Here is a 15,551-nt window from a genome sequence, read left to right on the forward strand (position 1 = left end):
TAATGTTTTTATATACATCTTGTACTATAGACTATACATACCTTGTGCATCATATAAACATAGTGTTTCAGGTTTGATAAATTACCCAAAATCTAAATTCTAGTTCCATTCAGAAGTGGATTATGGCAACACTGCAACACTGACAGTTCCGGAAGCCAAGTGAAATAACCGTCAGATGCGTTCGGCAAACCATTCGCTCACCCACATCAGTCAGTTAGTGAAGTTTAGCTTAGTGTGTAACTGTTTATTGAATTTTGTAAGACAAATAGTTACCGAGAGATTATCCCAATTTCCAGATTTGGAGAAACTATCGCGCTTTATTTCAAAACATCATATTGCACAAATGAGTGATATTAAGGTCAATTTTTTTAGTGGTTAGAAATTGACAATTTACAAATGGAGATGATTGAATTTCAAGTAAGCCGTATATGGGTGAACAAATTCGTACATTGTTGAAAATCAAGTGTGCTGTTGTAGGTCAATACTTAAGCTTAATACTTGAACAGAGGGACAGCCTCCCATGAATGTTTTTGGCGGTGAAGAAGCTTGCTACAGCACTACTTACTTGGTTTGGGTCATCATACACCTGCGAGCAGCTATTTTCTACAATGAACGTTGTGAAGTCGACAGTTAGAAACCGTCTCGCTTCGGACCTAAGTGCTTCTCGTGTGTTACTGAAGACAACATCTTATGAACCTAACATAAATGACATGGCTACTAATATTCAGCAACAAGTTTCACACTAAAGTTGAGAATGATATTTCACTTCAAGTCCTTTGGCAATATTAGTATTTGTGATTTCTGATGAAGTGTGTTTGAATGTATAATTATTTATAAGTTTCATTTCCGTATTGATTGGATGCACGCATATAGACAAGAAAGATGTTCCACCTATCAATACTTTATTTATTATGAACAGATTCACATCAGTACCAGTTTCGGCTATTTATAGCCATCGTCAGCTGATATATTACAATATTGCAACCATTAGACATAAGTGTATGTCACAAAGATGTTATTATTGATTAGAGCATCCAGATGTCTAATGGGGTTAAAGATAAAATGTATTGTCATAATGTTTTGTCTATATGAGATTGAAATAGTATCTATGACCAATGTGGCAGTGAAAGGCTACAGTAAACTAAAAACTTATTGCATATACATTAAGCACATTGAACATATTAAAATACATGAAACATAGTATAAAACACTTGATAAGTTTAAACACACTAAAATGTAAGGTACATGTATGTTAAAACACTTGTTAAAATTTGAAAGTTCATGCTCTGTGGAGTTCCTTCTTCAGGCTTTCTTGTGGTTCTTGCACCTCTGTGTCTATGTTGATTTGATTGCATAAAATGATCCTTGAAAATGTTCTATTTGGCTAGTATATGTCATGTGTGTTCATGGCAAAAACCCATGTCATAAGATTGTCAAGTACTGTTGTGGTTCAACTGTTGATATATTTTTGATTAGTTCAAAGCATATTGTAAAGTCTTGAATTTTAAATTCAATGAGTTGTTGTTTGCGACCTCCGTCTTGTCTGTATTCGTGTTATGGAGCTGCTGTTATCTGTAAAGATAAACTAGTATAAGTACAGTAGAACATTTTCAAGGATCATTTTATGCAACCAAATCAATGTAGACACAGAGGTGCAAGAACCACAAGGAAGCCTGAGGAAGGAACTCGACAGAGCATGAACTTTCAAATTTTAACAAGTGTTTTAACATACATGCACCTTATATTTTAGTATGTTTAAACTTATCAAGTGTTTTATACTATGTTTCGTGTATTTTAATATGTTCAATGTGCTTAATGTATATGCAATAAGTTTTTAGTTTACTGTAGGCTTTCACTGCCACATTGGTCATAGATACTATTTCAATCCCATATAGACAACATTATGACAACACATTTTATCTTTAACCCCATTAGACATCCGGATGCTCTAATCAATAATAACATCTTTGTGACATACACCAATATCTAATGGTTGCAATATTGTAATATATCAGCTGATAATAATAATAATTTTGTGTGGCTATGTCTAACCGAGTGCAGCCCTTGCAAGGCAGACCCTCCGATGAGGGTGGGCGGCATCTGCCGTGTGTAGGTAACTGCGTGTTATTGTGGTGGAGGATAGTGTTGTGTGTGGTGTGTGAGTTGCAGGGATGTTGGGGACAGCACAAACACCCAGCCCCCAGGCCATTGGAATTAACGAATGAAGGTTAAAATCCCCGACCCGGCCGGGAATCGAACCCGGGACCCTCTGAACCGAAGGCCAGTACGCTGACCATTCAGCCAACGAGTCGAACTATCAGCTGATGATGGCTATAAATAGCCGAAACTGGTACTGATGTGAATCTGTTCATAATAAATAAAGTATTGATAGGTGGAACATCTTTCTTGTTTATACACGTGTGTTACAATGGGCACTTATTATATATTTTTTTTTACAAATGATGTTAGTTATTCTGAAAACTTACATATTTAAATATGTATTTGTTGCAGTATTAGCAAAATACAAACACGGAACATGCAATCAAATGTATTATTTTACAATATATATGTAATAACGTATTATGAAACATAAGTTGGAAGTAGCGATAGAAGTCGCCATTCCAGAGAAAATAACAAGTGGCACAGTAGACAGTTGAGAATAATAAGTCAGACTTAAAATGGCACACTAGTTGGAAAACGTTCGCCATCCCTGTTCTATATTAAGATAAAAGAAGGTATATAATGGTTCCACCTTTCAATACTATTAAAATAAAAAATGTAAGTTTACATTCCAATTTAATTAAAATTGGTACCGGACCATTATTCGTAAGTTTAAAAAAATGCATAGAAAAATGAAATGCAAAGTTTAAATAATTCTGTTTGGTTTCTGCTAGTGAAGCACTAAAATCTTTAAGGAGCACTGTGCATTGAAATATAGCCAAAAATCACAAATAAGATGCACAGGTAAAAATGAAGTTTAGATGATCTCGTATTAATCCCTGTTTTAGACTTTAACCCTATGTTGCACAACATTACATCGGATTTATACATCATATTTACAGGTGATAAATTATATGCTATTAATTATGTGTTCTTACATTAAATAAAATCGTATTAATAAACATACAGCACAAGTATCGTGACATAACCTCACATGATATGTTGCACAAGACAGATCATACAACACACAAATAATAAAGGATACGACCATGATTTATACCAAATAAAGTCCGTACTGACAACCTGTCATACATAACTGTGTAGGTAATAATAATAATAGACGTAAACAATTTCATAAATCGAAATACTAGCGTATATAGCCACACCTCACAAGTCGTAATAATAATAACACCACATACTAATTGAGCTTGATATTTTCAATATTTACCCATGGGTTTAGAGAATTGTTTCCAATTTATACTAATCCATTACACACTTGCATCAATACCCCCTTATAACTTGAAACAATGTCAACAGTCTATCACACTTGTCGACTTTGCCTTGGTCGTAGACTGTATCTTCTCTCTTCCTCGATGTCGCTGGATGTGCTCTCCTCCTCTTCACCGGATCGTGCCATATCATCAGTAGCCTCTCCTCCAGGTGGACCCGTGGCAGTACCAGGCTTACTCTGTATGCGCAGCAGTTGGTGACTCCCTGCAATTCTGTTGCATGGACCTTGACAGGAGGGTTGGTCTTTAGTAAGTAGACACCATGCTATTATCGACCTCGTCGGGACCAACCCACTTAGGTGTGAGACCTGCGTAAAACCCTCCAATCTTATTACTGATTGGGTGGTTATGTCGCAGTACTTATTGGCCTGGTAGGAAGATCTGGGTCTCTTCAACATCTTGAGCCTTGGCCTGGGTAAGGGATCTCTTCTTGGCCAATGCTTGCTTTTCGTTGATGTCCTGCTGCTGCTTATGCTGCCACTCTGCTAGGGAAACAACTACATCATATCGACCAGAAGTAGGTGGTGGACGAATCTTTCAATCCCCAGTGCCATATCGCTGTCTACCAAGGAACAGCTCCACTGGGGAATAGCCAGTAACACGGTTGATGCGTCGTCGCAGGGCAAAGAGTGACTGCGGTATCTTGTCGGTCCCACAGTCGATTCCTTGTCTATTAGGTGGACCCGCAGCATCCTTTTTAGCTCCTGGTTCCGTCGGTCCATTGGATTGACCCTTGGGTTTTAGATAGGGGTGGTCCATTGTTCCAAAGCCCATTCAGTCATCATTTGTTGTCACTTTCTTGACGTGAACTGACTCCTGTTTTCTGATAGAATGCACCATGGATAACCATAGCGGCTGAATACCTCATCCTGTAGCAGACTGGTAATGCATCCCGTTGTGGCTTCTGGTATCGGAAAGGCTTCAATACATCTTGTGAAGAGGTCGGTGATTACTAGTAGTCCTGTTTTACCCCTTGGTGGTCTAGGGTAAGGATCCATCAAGTCTCAAGAGCGTTGCAGCCGTCTTCCTCGCTGACTGGAATCTGCCTTCCTGTTGCTCGCCTTGGTGCAGGCGCAGATGTAGTACCCTTTCACATAGTCAAGGATGTCTTTCCATATGTTGACCCAGAAGAATCTCCGTCAGATATACTGATATGTCTCTTCACCTTCTGGATGTCACGGAACTTCTCGAGGATGTCCGTCATGACCTGTCTAGGGATCACCACTACTGCAGGCGTGTCAGACAGGTGAGATCTGTACATTAAGAGTCCTCCATCAACCCGGAAGTTCTTGTAGCACATCTTGAATTCCTTCAGGACGATTCGACTATCGGTGTTCTGTCTCTTAATCCACTGTGTCATGGTCCTACAGAGCTTGTCTTGTTCTTGCCATTGCTTGATTATCCTAGATCAAGTTCCTTCTTGATAATCATAAGAACAGGTTTATTGAGTTCGCTCTGGTGTGTCTTGAGGAAACTCCCTCTCGACAATGGTGCTCCTAGCTTCAGGTTCCATCGGTGGGTGCCTAGATAAACTGTCGGCCCCTATGGTCGTCGATCCTGGGACATGACACACATCAAAATCAAATTCTGCGATTAACAGAGCCCATCGCATCAGTTTAGGTTTTGAGTCAGAGACCGAGTTCAGCCATTTGAGAGCTGCTTTATCGGTGTACAGCTGGAACTTCCTTCCCTCCAAGTAGCCTCTGAATTTGCCCTTGGCCCACACCACGGCTAAGGATTCCTTCTCAGCAGTGCAGTAGCATTGTTCGGTGGGAGATAGCTTTCTGCTGGCATACTCCATGATGTCCCTTCTGCCATCACTCCTCTCCTGGAATAACACTGCTCCTAATCCGGAGTCGCTGGCATCCGCCTGCAGGCAAATCTTCCGTTGAGGGTTGGGATGGGCTAGACTGGGAGCGTTGCATATCACAGCCTTAATGCCTTGGAATGCTGCCTCTTCCTTGCTGGTCCATCAGAATGGACGGATGTTATGGAGTAGATCGGTGAGTGGTATAGCCTCTTCAAAGAGTGGCACGAAGCTGCTATACCAGCCACACAAGGCAAGGAACTGAAATACTTGGTCCGCGGGCGTTCAGCTTCTTTGATAGCTCGATTCTTCTCTGGTTGCCTTTCTAAGCCTTCAGATATTAGGACATGGCCAAGATATTCTACGCAGGACTGGGCGAAGTGACACTCCAGATGGCAAGTCAGTCCATGAATTTTCAGTCGTTCCAGTACTTTCTTCAGATGTACAAGATGTTCTTAAAAATTCTTGCTGTAGCTTAAGAGGTCATCAAAATACACTTGGCAGAAATCTCCAGTATATCCTGACAATACCTCATCCATCAGTCGCATGAAGGTTGCAGGAGCATTCTTCAGTCCAAAAGGCATTACTGTAAACTGGTACAATCCTCTCGGTGTCATGAAGGCGGTCAGTGGCCTAAAACTTTCCTCGACCTCCATTTCCCAGTATCCGGAGTTGAGATCCAGTGTGCTGAAAATCCTAGATCCACTTACTTGTTTTAGTGAGTCCTTCAGGTCAGGCATGGGGTAGGCATCACTAACGGTCTTCTCATTCAACTCGCGGCAGTCCACACACAGTTGATCCTCCCCATTCTTCTTCTTTGGTAGGACGATAGGTGAAGAGCCCAACAGGATGTAGAGGGTTCGATGAGACCTTGCCCTTCCATCTCTTGAATCTTCTGAATCACGAATTTGCACTTATCTGGGTTGATTGGATATGGGCGTTGCTTGATGGGTGAGGAAGTGCTGCATTCATTGGTGTGTGTTACAGTGGTAGTCCATCCTATTTTACTGGTGATGACTTCTGGAAAGTCCTTTAAGGCGTGTCTCAGCTCCTCTTCTTCACTTGGTTGAAGATGCGTTAACTGGATACCTCCCAGGTCTACATTGACTTCCACATCATATTACATACTATCCACTTCATTCCGTATCGATATTGTTATCTTGATTCCACATCATTGCGAGTCCGGATATTTCCATCGTGCCAGGCGACCCTCAGACGTCTGTCTTTTTCCAAAAAGACATCATGAGCTGGATAGTTTAGGATCACCTTGTATTCTACCAAAAAGTCATGACCTAATATAATGTCAGGTAGTAGGTTCTGAATCATTGTAACATTAACTACAATAGGCAGGTCCATAAATTTTGCGCTTAGGTTAGTTTGTCTCTGGATGGAATAGGTTACCCCGTCTGTTGCTCCCACTACCTTTCCGAGATGGTGATACTTCATAGGCGGTAGTAATCTGGCAACAGTCCCATTTATGAATGAGTGGCTTGCTTGGCTGTCGAGTATGGCCGAAAAATTCTCGTTGCCTATCCTCAAGATGATAGCTGGGCGAGGTTGGTCTGTTCCGCTCACAGTCTGACCAGTCCCTTTCCTACTTATCCAGGGCTGCTTGTCTGTCGGGTCTTGAGGCGCATTCCTGTTCCCGGTCCCATCCCCCCTCAATCCAGAATGGGCCGGACCTAGTTTTTCCGACGTCAAACTTAGGCATTTGTTCTTCAGGTGTCCCGTTCTTCTACACTGGTAGCATTTCCTAACCGAGCTGTTCTCTTCTGTGGCTTTACTCTTGTGTTCTTCTTCCAACTGGGTGATGATTCTACGCAGATCATCAAAGGATCTCGGTTGTGATACCTTCACTAAGGTACTAATCTTGTCATGAAGTAGCTCTGCAATGTGTGGTAGGATCTCGTTCTCGTTTCCGTCAGGATGCAGTCCCTTGAAGAGCTGGTACTTCTGGAGGACGAACACGCTAGCTCTCATGCCCATGGGTTGTGCATCAGTCAGTAGCTTCCTTTTCACAGAGCTCTGCACCCTTTCAGCATTGAACCTAGCAAGGAATTCCTCTTGAAGTCAGTCCAGTTTACGTTCAAGCCCTTCAAGTTATTCCACCAAGTAGCGGCTTGTTCCTTAACTGCGGTGTGATGAGTTGAATGAAGATGTCCTTTGGTAAATTATTCCTTCCTGGTAGACTGACCGATCCCTCGATGAAGCTAATCGGGTTCCCTTCCAGTCTCCCGTGGAATTCCAGAAGGCTCTTTTTAATCACCTTTGGGTTTAGGGGTCCTGTATTGCCGGTTAGGTTTGAGGGGGTTGAAGGTGTGGTGATAGGTCCTGTTCAAAGTAATCTATCTTCTACTGCGTGAAGGATGGTCTCTCTCATGTTCTGGACATCTCCCTTGATGGCTGAAATCCGGTTTTCTAACTTTCCTTCAATGGCAGAAATATGGTTCCCTAAATTTCCCTCAGTGGCAGAGATAGGGCTTCCAAAATTTCCCTCAGTGGCAGAAATTCTCCCCTCAACCATTGTTTAATGCCAGAAGCATGGATTTCTACCTCCCCCTTGAAGTTCGAGATGTCCCTTTCCAGCTGGCTTCCCCTACTATCGATCTGCTCAACCTGACCCAGTTTTGACCTGATGTCTGATATCTGCTGCGTTAATTGAGTGGTGACGTCACTAATTTGGGAATTGATCTGCAGAATTTTATCATCTATGGTGGAAAGTTTCGATTCTAGGAACTGTTCTACTTTGTAAATCTGCATGTACACTTGAGATATTTGTCCAGTTAAAACTGTATTAGCTTGAGAAATGTCGTCTGAAATTTTGTCATTTACTTTCGAAATGTTGTCGGAAATCTGTTCTGTTAAGGCAGAATTAACTTGTGAAATATGTTCTGTTCAGGTGGGATTGAGTGTGTCCATCATGCTCATTATTTTGGAACACATTGTGGTCATATTTACCTCATCTTCCGAAGGCAAGTCGGGTTGTTCTTCCAACTCGGTGAAAAATCTTTCGGGATCTTCATCGGTTTTATGAGATCTTCTTGTAACCATGTCTTCAATGATCACTTACTGCTATTTGTCGGAAGATTTCGTTTTGTGAGTTTGTCTTGAAGTTGTTTTGCAGGCATATTTTCTAGTTTCACTTTCATTTTATTCTGATCTCCACTTACACTCTTATTCACTACCGAAAATTATTCTCACGACCTGTCACGGTCGTATTCACAAAGGCGCACACACGAGATGCTGTCAGTTGTTTACACTGTTTTATTTACAAATTATATACACATTAATAGTTGCACATCAAATGAACCACCATCTTGAGCTCAGTCCACTCCACATTAGCATGTCAACCAACTGCAGAACACTTGTACCAACACAACATAACCACTTCAACGGCAAAACCACAACATACTTAATTCGACTAACGTCTCTTACCAACAACTCTACTCAACAACCCAAGACGGTCCTTTATATACCTTGCTTGGCCAGGTTTCCAGAAAAGTATGACACAACGTGCTTTCTTGTATCTTCTCAAGTCTCTAATAACCTATATACAAATGAATAGAGCATTCTGTAAAACTCAAGTTCAAGATTGCCCAGTTTTGACCTGATGTCCGATATCTGCTGCATTAATTGGTTGGTGACGTCGCTAATTTGGGAATTGATCTGCGAAATTTTATCATCTACGACGGAATCTGTACTGGCAACCTGTCATACATAACAACGTAGATAATAATAATAGACATAAACAACTTCATAAATCGAAATCAGATTTATACATCATATTTACAGATAATAATACATTATATACTATTGATTACATGTTCTTATATTAAATAAAGTTGTATTAATAAACATACAGCAGAAGTATCATGACATAACCTCACATGATCTGTTGCACAAGACAGATTATGCAACACACAAATAATAAATCATATGACCACTATTTATACCAAATAAATTCTGTACTGACAACCTGTCATACTGAACTGCGTAGATGATAATAATAATAGACGTAAACAACTTCATAAATCGAAATACCAGCGTATGTAGCCACACTTCACAAATCGTAGTAAATAATAATAATAACACCACCTACTAATCGAGCTCGATATTTTTACTATTTACCCATGGGTTTAGAGAATTGTTTCCTAGTTATACTAGTTCATTACAAACATGCATCACAAGTAAGGGATAAAACTCCAGTAAGTACTCCCTAGAGTGAAACCATCCACGTGCATTCTTGAATGATTTTGAATTATCTCAAGAATGTTGGGTTTTATTTCCCATCCCCATAGCTGAATGTTAAATTGTAAAATTTATACTTCATACATAATGTGGAACTGTTCAGGCCCAAAGAATGTCCTGTTATTGTTGAGCTACCAATTTATAATGGAGAGAAATCTCATCATGTGTACTGCATAGGCAACAATTAAAAATTACAGTAAGTTAGTATTTTATCAGTGTAAATGCAATACCTGCTATGTGCTAAAATAGCTGTTTTCAATGAAATATGCACCCTCATAGATGAGACCACTGTGGTTCGACTTGTAAAATCTGTTTGTGCAGTCAGTTTTCATTTTCGTGCATTTTCTAGTCAAACCATACCTGCTATGTGCCAATGCATGTATGTTGTAAGTTAATACCTACTATGTGCAAGAAATGTCACATGACTGGTATTCTAAGGACACGTCAGTAGCAAATGGTAAACAATATCACATGGCGCCCTGTGTAGTTCATTGTTGAGATACGACAAAATGTATGTGAGTGCGGGCAGCCCTGTTAATAGAACGGTAAGTTTTCTCTGTAGTAATTAAGATGATAAATAAAATCTAAAGTGTCGTGTTGAGAACTTCAATGTTTGCAGGTAAATTTCAAATATTTACTGGTAAATATTGTAAAGTGAGTGCAGTATCTTGCTGCAGACCATGGAAATAATATTATCACCCTCACAAATATTGAAACAGCTTTCGAACACTCACAATACTGAACCTGACAGCCAAGGTGATAATTCTCCCCCATTATGCTACAAGCTGTTGCTATCAGTATTTGAAGTACCAGTGGGAGAAGATGTAACCGTAAATTATCAGTTATATTTTAAAGAAAAGATATTTGACGTTCAGATTTATGCAACCCTGATTTTTAATACATTGCAGATAAGATGCCAACGATCTGAAGATCTGATTTATAGTCAGCCTGTAACACAAGAAGAAGAATTAGCTTTTTGAAGACTGTTATTTGCCAACAGGAGATGAACAGTAGACATGAGTCTGTAGACTAATGTTCCTAAACACACTGGGCATTAAACAAGTTTGTTTCCTTCTGTGAATCACTGACAAAAGAGAAAGCAATGACAGAGATGTCAAGCTAATATTTCTACCGCTTCTAATGATACAATCTCGAGAAGCAGACAATTCAGTGATCCTGAATATAAAATATTTCTTGGAATGATTGGTACTAATCCCAAAAGTTCCCAGCCACCATTGCAGGTCATCCACCACAAAGATGTACGTTGAAAGTGGATTTCTATCATTTCAAAGTATGCATGGCATGTACCGTGATTGGTGTGAAAAATGGGGCGAGGGATTACCTCGTGGGTCCAGACCTTGGTTTGTGGGACAGCCTGGGGGAAAAAAAACAAAAAAAAACTGGGATACACTTGCCTCGAAAAAAATCAATGTAATTCATGTCATATGTATAATCAGGAAACCTTGACCTTGATAAATACACTGCACACTTGAAAATGAAGGATGAAGCATAAAGTGCAAAGGCAGCTGCAAAGAAGAACATCTCTGGATACTCACCATGTAGTAAGAATGGATGTTCAGACTGTTCTTATTGCTCCAAAACTGGAAGAAAGTGCACTATACCACAAAAGAAATACACAATTTCACCAACAACTGTCTCAACCTTTACATTTTGCATGAAGCCAGCGGAGGCATTTCAGCAAGTAGTTTTACTACATGCATTGTCGCTTACATTGAAAGTTTGCCTCCTCTCATATAACCGTAATATCAGATGGTTGTGGCAACCAAAATAGAAACAAGGTGTTAACATCAGCTCTCAGCACAATGGTAAAAAGAAGAAACTTATCAATTGAGATGCTTTACCCAGGGAAAGGGCATACAGTTATGGAAGTTGACAGTGTACATTCTACTTTGGAACATTACTTGAAAGCTCCATTGTATGTCCGAAGTGATTTCATTGGAAGAGTTCACTTGGCAAAAAGAAAAAAGCTGTATGTGATAATTCATCTTGATCACACCTTTTTCAAGAACTACAAAGCCGTTTCAGCACTCATCCCTTTGCCTAGGAAATTCATTAAATATCAGCCATGGACGTCCAAGAGAGTTTCGGTTTACTCGGTCTCCCATCTAGTGGGCCTAGAGTAAAACGGAACATCGAATTTGATGAGCAGACAGCCAGATGGCGTCAAATTGAAATGTCTGCACACAGTAGCTGAGGCCATACGATTATTATTTTTAACAGTTTGGTTGTTAATAAAATCTGAATATATAGACAGGGGTATAAGTATGTGCCGTTCTGCTGTGAGTGGAGTCTTATTCCTTAAGTTAAAAGCAGATGATATGGTCTTGGTCATTTGTGAATTTTGCTTGATGTTAGACTATTGCGGTGGCTCCTTCCTCATCTATATCTGTGTGCTGGTGTTATAGTTATCTGTGAAAGATAAAATAAAGTGTAAGTGAAGAGTTATAAGCTGAAGGAATGGCTGTATGTGTGTGCTGATGTGAATGTGTATTTACTGTTGTTGTCGTGGCTAGGTTGCGTTCGATCTGAGAGCTTGCCGTATACTACTTTGCATTCGCCTTGGGCTTGCGTCTGCTGCTGTGAGGGGAGTGGGCAGAGGGGTAGGGAGAGTTGCTATTGTGGGGGTAGGAGTAGAGCTGGGCGTGTCATTTGATGGTTCTAAGGCACGTGTTATGTTCTGTTTATTGATTATTTTAAGGTAGTCATTTTTAGGGTGGGGGTGGCTTTACTGAAAATAATATTCGTTTTTTCTGTGATTTCATTTATATTGTAATTGGGGTTGGCGTACTGATCTAAAGATATATATAAAACTCTTCTGTTATATTGAGCAAGAGGCCCTTGGGATTTATATTTGGTATTTTCATGTCATTTACGATGTTCGTGAAACTGTGTTTGTATTCTTCAATGTGCTGGCCTATTGCTGAAAAATGATTATGTTTGACAGCGTTTAAATGTTCATTATATCAGATTGTAAAGTTTCTACCGGTGTGTACAATATAGCTGGTCTCACAATTGTTAAACTTGATGCGGTATACTCCTGATTGATTGTACTTGTTGTTACTATTGATTGTCGTGGCATTGTAAAATGTTAGTGCTGTTGTGTGTGGTTTTGAATGCAAAAGTTATGTTTTTTGAAGACATTAGTTATGGGTAGGGCCCTGAAAAATTAGCATCTAAGTTATTTGTTTTAAAATTAACATCTATTTTTCCAAAATTAGCATCTATTTACAAAGTTAAAATAATCGCATGTATTATTAATTTTATTGATTCCAAGTTTATGAAGTGCAGTTGTTGTCCTTGGTTCACACACAATACAAATTCATTGTTCAAACGAAAGCATTGTCAGTACTTCGGCATTGCTTTTTTTTTTCTTTTTTGCAAATTGCACCGGCTGTCTGTAACCACTACGTTGTAATGAGACAACATGCACTCGCTATCTACATTGTTCGTTGTGGTCAACAACAACTCAGCAATTTAGCAAATATGCTGAACTTTGCCTGAACTGCAGTTAATGCAAGCATGACATCACATTTTTCACTTTCCTTCATCTAGGTTTGAATTGCATGTTTCAGAGAACAGTAACCAGACCAGATATCGTTTTGTGAGAGATCTGTTACTCCAAACAATTTCTCAAGCTCTTTTAATTTTATCAGTGTTATTCAAAATTATATTTTTTGGATACAAAGCTTGAGAAATTGACACAAAATGCTTATGGTTGGGGTTTTTAGCTTTCAGTGTGGCTAGCTTGCACTGTGAAGAATGAGCAGCTTTGACAAAGTGTGTCTCTACATGCAGCCTGCTGTAGAGGAGTGTGCTTAATCAAAGCATCATTAGTTGCTGCAGAAAAATTTCCCTCACAAATGAAGGTGAAACTGGTGTCAAGGTTATGCAGTTTGGGGTAAAGGAGATGAGAGGTAGGATACAGAGACCCTTCAAGTTCAGTAAGGAGGTCGACCAATCCAGCTGTATGATCTGTGACGAAAACCATGTGGGAGTGAAGCCTGTTCACTTCTCGGTCACTCAGATCAGTCAGGTACTTAATATCACAGTTGTCTTACATGTCAGATATCTTTAAAAATTTAACCACATCAGTAAAGTAAGCACTCAAATAGAAAACAGCCTGAAACCAGCTATTCCATTGGGTTATGACAGGTGCAGGAAAAAGCTTTGCTTCCTTTGAAACACCATACTTTTGATGTTAAGAATTCTAAATATATTTTCGCTTTCTTGTGTTCAGAAACGCAGGTTTTACCATCGCAACCTCATGATTTAAATCTGTGATCACTGCGACCCAACTATTGCCAGCCAAGCTGATCATATGTGCCCAGCAGTGTACATGCATTAAACGATCCCCTATGACTACACTTAATGTTTCTAACACGGGTCATGTACGAGGCACTGTCACTAACAAACAGTTTAACTGCATCATATGGTAAACTATAACTGCGCTGAGCTTCTAAAACAGCACAAGAGCAGTTTGTAGCATTTCCTGCATCAAGATAATTCACAGAAACAATGTGCAGCTCTCTTTTCGATCCAGCTGGGACTTGGAATATGATGATAAAGAACGACAACAGCCCATTTATATGTACTTTCATCACAGAGTATGTTGATGTTCTTTCCCACTAGAGCCTCTGCTGTTCTTTTCTTGTGGTCAGATGCAGCTTATAGAAAGGAAGAAAGACCTCAAATTATAACAATTAATTTAAAATTACTGGATCAATTAGGTACGGGTAAGATAGTCCGATATGGAAATCGCACTCGCATTCGGTATCCTTCAATTTTGCATGTGGTTTCGATGTTGTAATATTTAAACCATACCCGACCAATGAAATTGAATCTTAACTGGAAAATATACTTCACGCAGAGTTCTCACACATGGCAGCTCTTCATTTGAAAACTCAGTAATCCAGGCTCTTAGCTCTTTGCTTACGAACTTTGCTTTGGCAAATACTTCAGCTATGCATTTCGAGATGTTATCTCTGGAAATTTTTTGTCGTTTACAACTATCTAACTGTGTAAGCACAGAAGATTGCTCTCTTTGATACATACTAGCAGCAGGGGTTGAACTTTCGTTATCGCGTCGCTTACCCACGTGTTTTTCAGATTTAACATGTTTCACAATACTATCATTTTTTTCCCACCCAACTCGGCAATTACAATACTTACAAAACACTGTTGCTGAATCTGTGTTATATAAACCATCCTTTGCACATTGCTGAGCCCTTTCGTACGCAGTTTTTGTCGTGCGCCCCATAACCTAAACGATCGCTCGACTTTCGACTCTTCACTAGTTTCATTTTTGAACAACAGGAAAACAACGCTGCACCTTTCTCATTATTTCCATGACACTCAATTTACATTTTGATAATAATCTATACAGATCTTATTCCCCTTGCTATTCCCATTGTAAATATCAGTTAAATTCAGCAAGTGCCGGGCTGAGTGGCTCAGACAGTTGAGGCGCTGGCTTTCTGACCCCGACTTGGCAGGTTCGATCCTGGCTCAGTCCGGTGGTATTTGAAGGTGCTCAAATACGTCACCCTCATGTCGGTAAATTTACTGGCACGTAAAAGAACTCCTGCGGGACTAAATTCCGACACCTCGGCATCTCTGAAAACCGTAAAAGTAGTTAGTGAGACGTAAAACCATTAACATTGATTCATTGAAATTCAACAAGCAGCAATCATTCGGCTACTTTTCTTCATCATTCGGTATGGTCGAAAGATTTATGCATCATATTTTGAGTATTTCTGGCAATTTTGCCGAAATATGTTGTTTTTGCCTGTTAAACAGCACATTTTCGCAGAATTCACACCAAAATTGCATATTCATGCTAATTTCGCATTTTGGGTCATAATTTGCATTTTGTCGCACTTCTATTTATGCGTAAAGATGATTTTATTCCACATTAGAATTACCGTAGTACAAGATTCTAAAATTCACATTTATCACAAATGCAATTTTTTTCAGGTCCCTAGTTATGAGATATATGTGTGCGTTATTGAAAGTAAATAATACGTAAT

General features: G+C 39.6%; 1 protein-coding gene across 1 annotated transcript in view; it reads left to right on the plus strand.

Moving 5' to 3' along the window:
- LOC136883498 (fatty acid synthase) overlaps window positions 1–15,551 on the plus strand; it is a 703,772-nt gene that overhangs the window by 197,766 nt on the left and 490,455 nt on the right. The window lies entirely within an intron of this gene.

Source organism: Anabrus simplex, chromosome 11, assembly GCF_040414725.1.
Source record: "Anabrus simplex isolate iqAnaSimp1 chromosome 11, ASM4041472v1, whole genome shotgun sequence".
Classification (NCBI taxonomy): Eukaryota; Metazoa; Arthropoda; class Insecta; order Orthoptera; family Tettigoniidae; genus Anabrus; species Anabrus simplex.